Here is a 12,801-nt window from a genome sequence, read left to right as displayed (position 1 = left end):
GGGGCCCAACAGGGGTCTTTCCTCCTCATGAACAGCCACTGGCTGCCTCTTTCGGCTGCCTCCGATGCAGCTTTGATGGCTATACGCAGGCGTTGGCCTCGGACTCCCAGGTCTACAAGCAATTTGGTGGTAGATCTCGCCACAAAGCCTCTGCAGCCCACCTCCACTGGACGGACCTCAGTGTTCCAGCCACGATGTTGTGCTTCAGCTGCAAGCTCGGCATAGCGTTGGTGTTTTCGCTCATAAGCCTCATCCACTGAGTCCTCCCAGGGTACTGTAAGCTCGATGATGAAAACCTTTTTTTGTGAAGGGGACCAGAGCACCACGTCCGGTCTCAGGGTGGTCACAGCAATCTCCGGAGGAAACGCAAGCTGCCGGCCAAGATCAACCAGCATCCTCCAGTCGCGGGCTAAGCATAGCTGGCCTCGCTCAGGTGGTATGGAGCCGCTCCTGACTACCTTAGCCCCTTCGCGGACAAAGGTAATGGTCTGCTGGTGGTTGGCTGCTGGTGGTGGTAGGGAGTTGATGGTTACTCGTTTGTCCTCCAGGGTGGACGCAAGGGTCTTTAGGACTTGATTGTGACGCCAGGTGTAACGTCCTTGGGTGAGACTGGTTTTGCACCCTGTGAGAATGTGCTTGAGGGTGGCTGGCATGGAACAAAGGGCACACACCGGGTCTTCGCCGAACCACTGGTGAAGGTTAACTGGTGTTGGAAGGATGTCATATGTAGCTCTGATGACAAAGCTCAACTGCCTAGCTTCCATGGCCCACATATCCTTCCAGCTGATCTTCCTCCTCTCCACACTGTCCCATCTCGTCCACTGACCCTGTTTGCCCAAAGAGACTGCCTTGGCCCATCTTGCAGCCTCTTCCTGGCGGTGTACTTCGTCCACCACCATCTTCCTCCGTTCTGGTGCTGTGGCCTTACCCCAAGCCGGGCGGGTAGCTGTTAGCCCAAAGCCTCCTCTTCCTTGCTGGACATAGCCCACAATGTCAGCATGTCTGAGGGCTGCTGTTGCTTCTTCCACTGCTTTGGCTGGTCTCCATTTACGCCCTGTCGCCAAGGTTGGTGCATTGTTGCTCACTACCAAGTCTCTGGATTCATTCAGTGTCATCTGGAGTCTTGTTTTTGCACACTTGAACTCCTCTGTGAGACTGGTGAGGGGCAGCTTGAGGATGCCATCTCCGTAGAGGCCTATGGTGGTAAGGCATCGTGGAACTCCGAGCCATTTTTTGATGTAGCCTGTGACTCCTCTTTCCAACTTCTCTACAGTCGAGATTGGGACCTCATAAACTGCGAGGGGCCACAGTATCCTGGGTAGGAGTCCGAACTGAAGGCACCAGGCCTTTAACTTTCCAGGCAGTTGGGTGTTATCGATGGACTGTAGGCCGCTGCTGATATCCTTACGTAGTTGTTGCACCTGGTCTTTGTCCTTCAGGCTTGCATCATACCACCTGCCAAGGCTCTTTACAGGCTGCTCAGACACTGTTGGGATTGGGTCATCTCCGATGAAGAATTTCAGGTCCGAGAGCACTCCCTTCACAATTGAGATGCTTCGTGACTTGGATGGTTTGATCTTCATACGGGCCCAACTGATGTTCTCTTCCAGTTTTCTGAGAAGCCTCCTGGTGCATGGGACGGTGGTGGTCAACGTTGTAATATCGTCCATGTAAGCTCTGAGTGGGGGAAGGCGCTGGCCAGAGTCAACCCGCTGACCGCCTACCACCCACTTTGAGGCGCGGATGATAACCTCCATCGCCATCGTGAATGCCAGGGGTGAAATAGTGCATCCCGCCATGATGCCCACCTCCAAGCGCTGCCAAGAGGTGGTAAAGTCAGAGGTTGTGAAGCAGAACTGCATGTCCTGGAAGTAGGATTTAACTAGGGCTGTGATGGTGTCCGGTATGTGGAAGAAGTTGAAGGCAGACCACAGGAGTTCATGGGGCACCGAACCAAAGGCGTTGGCGAGGTCCAGGAAGACTACGTGGAGATCCTTTCTCTCCGCTTTTGCCACTTGGATCTGGTGCCAGATCATGCTGAAGTGTTCTGAGCACCCAGAGAATCCTGATATACCTGCCTTTTGTACAGATGTATCGATGTACTTATTTCTTCGCAGATACTCGCCCATCCTCTGTGCAATGACACTGAAGAAGATTTTGCCCTCAACGTTTAGCAGGGAGATTGGACGGAATTGGCTGATGTTCTCTGCATCCTTCTCCTTTGGGATGAGGACTCCTCCTGCCCTACGCCACATTTTGGGTATCATCTTCTTTTGCCATGCTGTTCTCATGAGTCTCCAGAGAAACCTCAGGATGTCCGGTGCGTTCTTGTACACCTTGTATGGGACTCCATTTGGCCCCGGGGCTGATGCAGATCTTGCTCGACGCACAGTGTTTTCCACTTCTTTCCATGTTGGAGGGCCGATAGGCATATGATGTTCGGGAGGGTCAATCGGCGGGATATCTGAAGGGATGGTGAGACATTCATAGCGCCTTGGGTCAGAGTGCGTTGCTTTCAGGTGATCTTCCAGGTCTGCCTTTGTTGTTTTAAGGGCTCCACTTTTTTCCTTTGCGAAGATACTTTTGAGGAACTTGAAGGGATCTTTATAGAACCGTGTTCTAGTTTGTTCTTTCTTCCTTCTACGTTTCCGTAGGTTCTCTGCTCTGCGGAGGGATGCCAGTCGGGTTTTAATGTCGACTTGGAGCACATTTATGCCTTCCCTTTCCACTCCAGAGGCTTTTCTCCACTGTTTCCTAAGTTGTCTCCTTTCAAGGACGAGGCGCCTGATCTCATGTTGCCTCCTAGAAACTGGTGCGGTTGAGACGTTTTTTCCACCTTTCCTTACTTGCACTCCGAAGCGTTCTGACCCATATTGATAGATAATGTCCCCCATTCTCTCCAACTTCTTTTCCACTGTCCCTTGTAGTTGTTTGAGGGACAGGGCCAGGTCAGTATTGATTGTTTCCCACAGTTTCTTATCCACGACACCGGGCCACTTCACATGCAGTCTAATCCCTGCTAGTCTCCTTTCGACTGCAGGTCTAGGAGGTTGGGTCGGTTCTACCGTCGTTGTCATCAGCTCTGTGTTTGCTTCCTCCGTGACATTGGTACTGATGTACTGCAAGCTGTGGTTTGCGTCCAGTTGCTGTACTTCATTCGACTGATTTGACTCTTTTCGTAGAAAGTAGTCAATGCGAGGCCTCTGTCTCTCTTCTCTCAAACACTTCTTCTTTCCCTGGTGAACTCTCAACCCATGATGTGATGTAATGCTCCTCCAACCACAGGGACATATCTGCAGTTTGTGTCCCGTCGTCGTGGTTGTAGCTGTGGCAGTTGCAGTGTCACTCTCTTGTATTGTGCTTTCACTCATAGTCGTTTCCGGTCCAGGGTCTGTTACCGTGATGTCAGCCGATGAGTCATCTTCCGCCCCCACTCTCGCAGACTCTAGGGGTGTTTTCTTCTGTCGTCTTTTCGTAGCTATAACGGGTGCTTCCAACATGCGAAGGCATGGGAAGCTACAAGCATGGGAAGCTAGCCCATGCCTGTCCCAGTGGGGTCTATTCCCTCCTGTCAGCTGTCTTTCCACGCTGCCACAAGGACTTTCCCCTGTTGTCAGCTGATCTTTCTCAGCGGTCACTGGACTTAGTGTCCAGTTACTCAGTTTACAAAAACACAGGATAAGTTGTAAAATTCCTTTGTGCTGGCACATACTTGAGAGTGTTTGGTGATGGCTGGTGAAATGGTGGATGGGTGTTTTGCAATTTGGACGCATCATCAGTAGTGTGCCCCTGGGTCACTGGGCGTTTCGGCCTTATCACTAGACGCCCTCTCCAGGGGTGGCCAGCCACAGGGTGATCGGCCCAGGGCTTGCGTCAATCCCAATTAAGCATGAGTCGCTTGGTGTTGAACAGCAGACTTCTCATGGGACTATGCATGGCAGGGGCGTCCTTTTCCCTGAGTCAAGCCTAAGCTGACCGCATACCTCCTGGCTTGCTACTTGGGGGCCCAACAGGGGTCTTTCCTCCTCATGAACAGCCACTGGCTGCCTCTTTCGGCTGCCTCCGATGCAGCTTTGATGGCTATACGCAGGCGTTGGCCTCGGACTCCCAGGTCTACAAGCAATTTGGTGGTAGATCTCGCCACAAAGCCTCTGCAGCCCACCTCCACTGGACGGACCTCAGTGTTCCAGCCACGATGTTGTGCTTCAGCTGCAAGCTCGGCATAGCGTTGGTGTTTTCGCTCATAAGCCTCATCCACTGAGTCCTCCCAGGGTACTGTAAGCTCGATGATGAAAACCTTTTTTTGTGAAGGGGACCAGAGCACCACGTCCGGTCTCAGGGTGGTCACAGCAATCTCCGGAGGAAACGCAAGCTGCCGGCCAAGATCAACCAGCATCCTCCAGTCGCGGGCTAAGCATAGCTGGCCTCGCTCAGGTGGTATGGAGCCGCTCCTGACTACCTTAGCCCCTTCGCGGACAAAGGTAATGGTCTGCTGGTGGTTGGCTGCTGGTGGTGGTAGGGAGTTGATGGTTACTCGTTTGTCCTCCAGGGTGGACGCAAGGGTCTTTAGGACTTGATTGTGACGCCAGGTGTAACGTCCTTGGGTGAGACTGGTTTTGCACCCTGTGAGAATGTGCTTGAGGGTGGCTGGCATGGAACAAAGGGCACACACCGGGTCTTCGCCGAACCACTGGTGAAGGTTAACTAGTGTTGGAAGGATGTCATATGTAGCTCTGATGACAAAGCTCAACTGCCTAGCTTCCATGGCCCACATATCCTTCCAGCTGATCTTCCTCCTCTCCACACTGTCCCATCTCGTCCACTGACCCTGATCCACAAAAATACAGTTAAAAGAGCAAAAATATGTAATTTAAAGGCCTACTGAAATGAAATGTTCTTATTTAAACGGGGATAGCAGATCCATTCTATGTGTCATACTTGATCATTTCGCGATATTGCCATATTTTTGCTGAAAGTATTTAGTAGAGAACATCAACGATAAAGTTCGCAACTTTTGGTCGCTGATAAAAAAGCCTTGCCTGTACCGGAAGTAGCGTGACGTCACAGGTTGAAGAGCTCCTCACATTTGCACATTGTTTACACCAGCAGCGAGAGCGATTCGGACCGAGAAAGCGACGATTACCCCATTAATGTGAGCCAGGATGAAAGATTTGTGGATGATGAAAGTGAGAGTGAAGGATTAGAGTGCAGTGCAGGACGTATCTTTTTTCGCTCTGACCGTAACTTAGTTACAAGGGCTCATTGGATTCCACACTCTCTCCTTTTTCTATTGTGGATCACGGATTTGTATTTTAAACCACCTCGGATACTATATCCTCTTGAAAATGAGAGTTGAGAACGCGAAATGGACATTCACAGTGACTTGTATCTCCACGACAATACATCGGCGAAGCACTTTAGCTACGGAGCTAACGTGATAGCATCGTGCTTAACTGCAGATAGAAACAGAAGAAATAAGCCCCTGACTGGAAGGATAGACAGAAGATCAACAATACTACCAAACCCTGGACCTGTAACCACACGGTTAATGCTGTGCCGCCTGGCGAAGCCTAGCAATGCTGTTGCTAACGACGCCATTGAAGCTAACTTAGCTACGGGACCTCGACAGAGCTATGCTAAAAACATTAGCTCTCCACCTACGCCAGCCCTCATTTGCTCATCAACACCCGTGCTCACCTGCGTTCCAGCGATTGACGGCGCGACGAATGACTTCACCACGATGATCGGTGCGGTCGGTGGCCTGGAGACGGAGGAAGTCAACCCAGACAGGTGAGGACAGCGGCGCGGTGCGGCGGCGGACGGCGTTGTAGCTTTCGACGACACCCCGGCCGCCATCAGAGTCGGCAAGAAACATATATTCCCCCAAAGTTACGTACGTGACATGCACATAGCGGCACGCACGTACGGGCAAGCGATCAAATGTTTGGAAGCCAAAGCTGTACTCACGGTAGCGCGTCTGCTATCCAACTCAAAGTCCTCCTGGTTGTGTTGCTGCAGCCAGCCGCTAATACACCGATCCCACCTACAGCTTTCTTCTTTGCTGTCTCCATTGTTAATTGAACAAATTGCAAAAGATTCACCAACACAGATGTCCAGAATACTGTGGAATTATGTGGTGAAAACAGACGACATAAGCTGGCCACCGTGTTATTCCAAAATGTCTGCTTCAACCCGTGACGTCACGCGCAAATGTCATCATACCGAGACGTTTTCAGCCGGAAGTTTCCCGGGAAATTTAAAATTGCACTTTAGTAATCTAACCCGGCCGTATTGGCATGTGTTGCAATGTTAAGATTTCATCATTGATATATAAACTATCAGACTGCGTGGTCGTTTGTAGTGGGTTCCAGTAGGCCTTTAATGAGGAAAATAAATTGTAATACTAATAAATGATAATAATGATAAATGGGTTATACTTGTATAGCGCTTTTCTACCTTCAAGGTACTCAAAGCGCTTTGACAGTATTTCCACATTCACCCATTCACACACACATTCACACACTAAATAATACACGTCAACAAAGCTGACACAAATGTCTATCTTCTAAATATCTCAATGGCCCCAACATGCTCTGACTTTTCAGTACGCATCCTTTGGTGGAAAATGTTTGGACACCCCCGTGGTTTAAGAAATAGTTGAATATGCTTTTTAAAAGTGCACAAAGCAGAGGTGTGGACTCGAGTCACATGACTTGGACTCGAGTCAGACTCGAGTCATGAATTTGATGACTTTAGACTCGACTTGACAAAATGTAAAGAGACTTGCAACTCGACTTAGACTTTAACATCAATGACTTGTGACTTCACTTGGACTTGAGCCTTTTGACTTGACATGACTTGCTACTTTCCCCAAAACCCAAAGCTTAAAAAGTTATTTGGGAGCGCTCCGTATCTTTCATTTTATACGTGTGTGTCTGTCTATCAGCGTGTGTGCTGCTTGTCAGCGTGTGTGCTCTCAGTACAACAGCCAATCAAATTAGATCTACGTTGTTTTCATCCCACAGCTCTCATCCAATCAAATTGCAGGACAACCACCGAACATGAGTTGTCAAACAATGCGGCAGTGAGAAACAATTATGCCAAAGTTGGTTTCGTTCGGGTATAAAAACTACGACTTGGTCAACAAAAAACGAATTGCGTATGCAAATCACGCAGTTGGAATATTACAGACGGAGACGCAACAACTTCCAACTTCATTCGACATTTGAAGTTGCACAAAGAAGGGTAAGTTTTGAATGTAAGCTAACGTTTATTGGCTAAGTAACATGACTTTTATTTGCTGTGTAGTTAAATCAGTGAGGCTGTAAACTCACTGCTAACGTTATAACCATAGACATCTTATAAGGGTACGCAGCATCGAGCGCTACTGTCTACTGGCGCAGACGAGACGCGGGGCCGCCATCTTGGAGTGGTGATCCGCTCCACTCAGTGCAATTCATTTGGCAGGAGCAATGAACTGTCAACGCATTTCATTCATTTTACCTCACTGAATACCACTCATTTTCACGCGGTTTTTTGTCATACGTGTAGCTATGATAACGGACACATGTTTTGGCGAGTTTTATTATTCATAGTTTGCTTAACAGTAATATAATATTCTTATACGCTATAAGTGACCAGACGTCCGAGATCAAAACTGGGAATATAATCCCAGAGAAGAGGGAAAAAACGGTAAGCTATTTTTAAATTGAAGAAACAATATGATTAGGTTATATATACATGCGTATGTCCTACATAAACAATGTATGAATACATTAGATATCTATATATCTATAGACTGTATCTCTGTTGCTGCAGCAGCAGAGAGTTTATTCTGTCTTGACACTTTGTATTGATATTTTGTATTACATTCTTCCCTTAAATGATCATGTTTACAGTGATTGTTTTATATGTATTTTTTATGTGTCGCTTTGGATAAAAGCGTCTGCCAAATACTTAAACATATATAAACACCTGAAAGTCTTTATATCAGCTAAAACCACCAATTTGTTTCACTACATTCAGAATAAAACCAAATGCTGTCTTACCCAACAATGTTAGTATTTGAATATTGTTATTTGAAAACTTATTCCTGGTTAGAATTATACTGTTAAGAAAGTATTGTCTTATATTTTGCCTAAAATGAGAATGCATCATAATCAGTGGCGGCTGGTGAATTGTGTTTTAGGGGGGTCATCCTCCCCCAGAAGATTTATTTGTGATTTTCACATACAAATATTGAAGATCTTTGCTCCTTCTCAACTCTGTGGTAATATTATTTTCATAAAATACAACCAATCGTATGTTAATGTTTGTTTTTGCAAATGTGTTTATTCTGGAAAGGAATGAGTTAAATGTTTAAAATTGTTTAAACTATTAAAATGACTGGTTAATAGTGCTATTATGAATTGCAATGTCAGCACTATTTTTTTTCCTGCAATTTCAAATGCACTTGTTTTAATAAATAAATACAGCGTTTTAAAAGCATACACAATCTGTGTAAAAATATTAGTCTGTGGTTAAAAGGACTTGAAAGGACTCGAAACTCAAAATGCAGGACTTGGGACTCGACTTGAGACTTTCCAGTCTTGACTTTGGACTTGACTCGGGACTTGCCTGTCTTGACTCGGGACTTGACTCGAGACTTGAGGGCAAAGACTTGAGACTTACTTGTGACTTGCAAAGCAATGACTTGGTCCCACCTCTGGCACAAAGTGACTCTCTATTCCTCCCTAAGGCCAATAATAGTATTTCAAGAGCGTTTGTTGACAGTGGTTGGAACCACAACAATGAGTCAATGGCATCACCCTCTGGTCAACGGTGGTAGCACATTTTCTTCGAATTTGAAGGTTGCATAGTTGGATGATTATTATTGCAAACAAAAACGTGGTATTGACAATTAAATCTGGTTGCCACGTGACGAAAATCCGTTTTAATAATCAGAAGTATATATTATTAATCTACATAATAAGTAAAGTTCAATATTATAGAGTCTAACACAAACTACATGTTTATTGAAATTTTCTTTGTTGGACATAATGTATAAAATACTTCTGACGTATTCGATGACGTCACATATAGGATACTAAAGGCCTACTGAAACCCACTACTACCGACCACGCAGTCTGATAGTTTATATATCAATGAGGAAATCTTAACATTATAACACATGCCAATACGGCCGGGTTAACTTATAAAGTGACATTTTAAATTTGCCGCTAAACTTCCGGTTCGAAACGCCTCTGAGGATGACGTATGCACGTGACGTAGACCGGCGAACACGGGTATGCCTTCCACATTGAAGCCAATACGAAAAAGCTCTGTTTTCATTTCATAATTCCACAGTATTCTGGACATCTGTGTTCGTGAATCTGTTTCAATCATGTTAATTGCATTATGGAGAAGGAAGCCAAGCAAGCAAAGAAGAAAGTTGTCGTGCGAAATGGACATATTTTTCGAACGTAGTCAGCCACAACAGTACACAGCCGGCGCTTCTTTGTTTACATTCCCGAAAGATGCAGTCAAGATGGAAGAACTCGGATAACAGAGACTCTAACCAGGAGGACTTTTGACTTGGATACACAGACGCCTGTAGAGAACTGGGACAACACAGACTCTTACCAGGATTACTTTGATTTGGATGACAAAGACGCAGACGTGCTACTGTGAGTATGCAGCTTTGGCTTTTTTTTGAGTATGTACGTAACTTTTTTAAAATATATAAGCTTTATGAACCTTGGGTTAGGTGAACGGTCTTTTGGGCTGAGTGATTGTGTGTGTTGATCATGTGTTTGAATTGTATTGGCGTGTTCTATGGAGCTAGGAGCTAGCAGAGGAGCTAGGAGCTAGCATAACACGTACCGTACCGTACGTGCGCGTCACGTACGTAACTTTTTAAAAATATATAAGCTTTATGAACCTTGGGTTAGGTGAACTGTCTTTTGGGCTGAGTGATTGTGTGTGTTGATCAGGTGTTTGAATTGTATTGGCGTGTTCTATGGAGCTAGGAGCTAGCAGAGGAGCTAGGAGCTAGCATAACAAACACGCAGGTGTTATTATGCAGGATTAATTTGTGGCATATTAAATATAAGCCTGGTTGTGTTGTGGCTAATAGAGTATATATATGTCTTGTGTTTATTTACTGTTGTAGTCATTCCCAGCTGAATATCAGGTACCGTGAGTATGCAGCCTTGGCTGCTAAACATTCGATAACTTGACCGTATGTGCGCGTCACGTACGTAACTTTTTAAAAATATATAAGCTTTATGAACCTTGGGTTAGGTAAACGGTCTTTTGGGCTGAGTGATTGTGTGTGTTGATCAGGTGTTTGAATTGTATTGGCGTGTTCTATGGAGCTAGGAGCTAGCAGAGGAGCTAGGAGCTAGCATAACAAACACGCAGGTGTTTTTATGCAGGATTAATTTGTGGCATATTAAATATAAGCCTGGTTGTGTTGTGGCTAATAGAGTATATATATGTCTTGTGTTTATTTACTGTTGTAGTCATTCCCAGCTGAATATCAGGTCACCCCCGGCTCTCACAGCATCTTCCCTATCTGAATAGCTTCAACTCCCCACTAGTCCTTCACTTGCACTTTACTCATCCACAAATCTTTCATCCTCGCTCAAATTAATGGGGAAATTGTCGCTTTCTCGGTCCGAATCTCTCTCACTTCATGCGGCCATCATTGTAAACAATAGGGAACTTTGCGTATATGTTCAACTGACTACGTCACGCTACTTCCGGTAGGGGCAAGCCTTTTTTTTATCAGATACCAAAAGTTGCAATCTTTATCGTCGTTGTTCTATACTAAATCCTTTCAGCAAAAATATGGCAATATCGCGAAATGATCAAGTATGACACATAGAATAGATCTGCTATCCCCGTTTAAATAAAAAAAATTAATTTCAGTAGGCCACTAAATATGCTGTAAAATGACTGTTGCCAGTTTGGTAAAGTTGGGATCTTCCACTTGTTGGCAGAATTTCTCACGGATCAGAGATATTAATTTTTCAGATGTTATCTAATTGGCTGGCAACAGAAGCACATGAGTCTGTCATTCCTGATTTGCACACACAGGAGTGATGTTGTACTTGTTGCAAGCAGTTCAGCTCCGACCCTCAGCTGTCAAATATTGCGCACGCCTTCAGTCAGTAACCAGACTGATGCATAACAAGTCGGCGGATCAACAATTAGGTGCTTCAGGCGTATTTCTTTTCTTTTTTTTCCCCACTGTTAATTCTCCCTTTTAGCACACGGAAGACTTTTTTTTCTTAAATCACGATCCTCGTGTCACATGGCATTGGAGAATTCAATAACAACAAAAAATGGCGACACTCACGTTGCTCCGTGTGCCTCTTGCTGCGTCATTAAAGATATTCATGTAAACAGAGGGCGGAATGCAGGTAAGTAAGCCGAAATGATACTTTTATACACAAATGCGTCGTAGTTTTTTATAAAAAAATATGTTGATATTAGATTATTGTGTGTTTGTTTTCTACCCAGAAAGGGGTGTGTTGGTGTGTGCGCATGCTGGGCGTTCACGTTTGGCACTGCACTTTTTTTTTTTTTGCTTTTGTAAAAGCGTACTGTTCACATTTAAAAGAAACATATGGATATTATGTAACATACGGAAATATTGGCGCTGGTATTTTATTTATGTTTAGAACAGTGCAACGCGCACTACGTATGTCGCAATTTCAAACTGTAAACCGATAGCTTATTTTAGCCTACTGTACGTTATGTGAACGTCACTGCGTTTTTTTTTTTAATAACAGACATAAATAACTTAATGTAGAACAATTATGACGACGTTATAGCCGTGTTGTTGTTGTTTTTCCTCCCCTATTTTGCACTCAACATTGTCGAGCTGCGGGGTTAATGGAGTTGTTTACATGAAGTGCAGAGGGTGGGACCAAAGAGGAGGCGGAGCCTGCCACGTCGGACCAAGACGTCAACGCCGAGGGGGCGGAGTCTCCGGGGAGAAACATAACAAGCCTGACGTCACTCGGCCTCTGCAAGTGCTGTGAATAATGAAACATACTTTGCCTCTGTCGCCACGCCCTAAAAGGACCGTGGATGTTTATATTAGATTGCTGGAGAAGAGAAAAACAGAATTTATATATATATGTGTGTATATATATATTTATTTATTTTTTTGAGAATTTTATATATATATATATATATATATATATATATATATATATATATATATATATATATATATATATATATATATACACGGAAGAGAAAAACATTATATATATATATATATATATACGGAAGAGAAAAACATAATTAATATATATACTATATATATATATATAAATTATGTTTTTCTTTTCCGTATATATATATATATATATATATATATATATATATATATATATATATATATATATAAAATTCTCAAAAAAATAAATAAATATATATATATATATATATATATATATATATATATATATATATATATATATATATATATATATATATATATATATATATATATATATATATATATATATATATATATATATATATACACACACACACACACACATATATATATAAATTCTGTTCTCAAAATAAAAACGTCTCAAAATGGCCAGAGTATACTTTTAGTATGCGGCCCTTGCTCGACGCCCCTGAGTTATTGGTATCAAAATTTCAGCTTTTTATCATTACAAAATGTCTTTTTGCTTTTTTGGACATCCCAGATCTAGTCTGTCTAATGACAGTGTATGTTTACAAATTGCATATACATCTCTTAATTGCACAATTTGATTCGCAAGCATAATGTGT

At 43.9% G+C, this 12,801-nt stretch overlaps 1 protein-coding gene across 1 annotated transcript in view; it reads right to left on the bottom strand.

Moving 5' to 3' along the window:
* ak4 (adenylate kinase 4) overlaps positions 1-11,854 on the bottom strand; it is a 64,544-nt gene extending 52,690 nt beyond the window's left edge. The window contains exon 1 of the mRNA XM_062028267.1: positions 11,342-11,854. The gene's annotated coding sequence lies outside the window, so the exon portion shown is untranslated. The remainder of the gene's footprint in view (positions 1-11,341) is intronic.
* Between the last annotated feature and the right edge of the window lie 947 nt (positions 11,855-12,801).

Source organism: Entelurus aequoreus, linkage group LG19 (assembly GCF_033978785.1).
Source record: "Entelurus aequoreus isolate RoL-2023_Sb linkage group LG19, RoL_Eaeq_v1.1, whole genome shotgun sequence".
NCBI lineage: Eukaryota > Metazoa > Chordata > Actinopteri > Syngnathiformes > Syngnathidae > Entelurus > Entelurus aequoreus.
The sequence above is the reverse complement of the archived record's forward strand: the minus strand, read 5'-3'. Positions and strand labels throughout refer to the sequence as shown.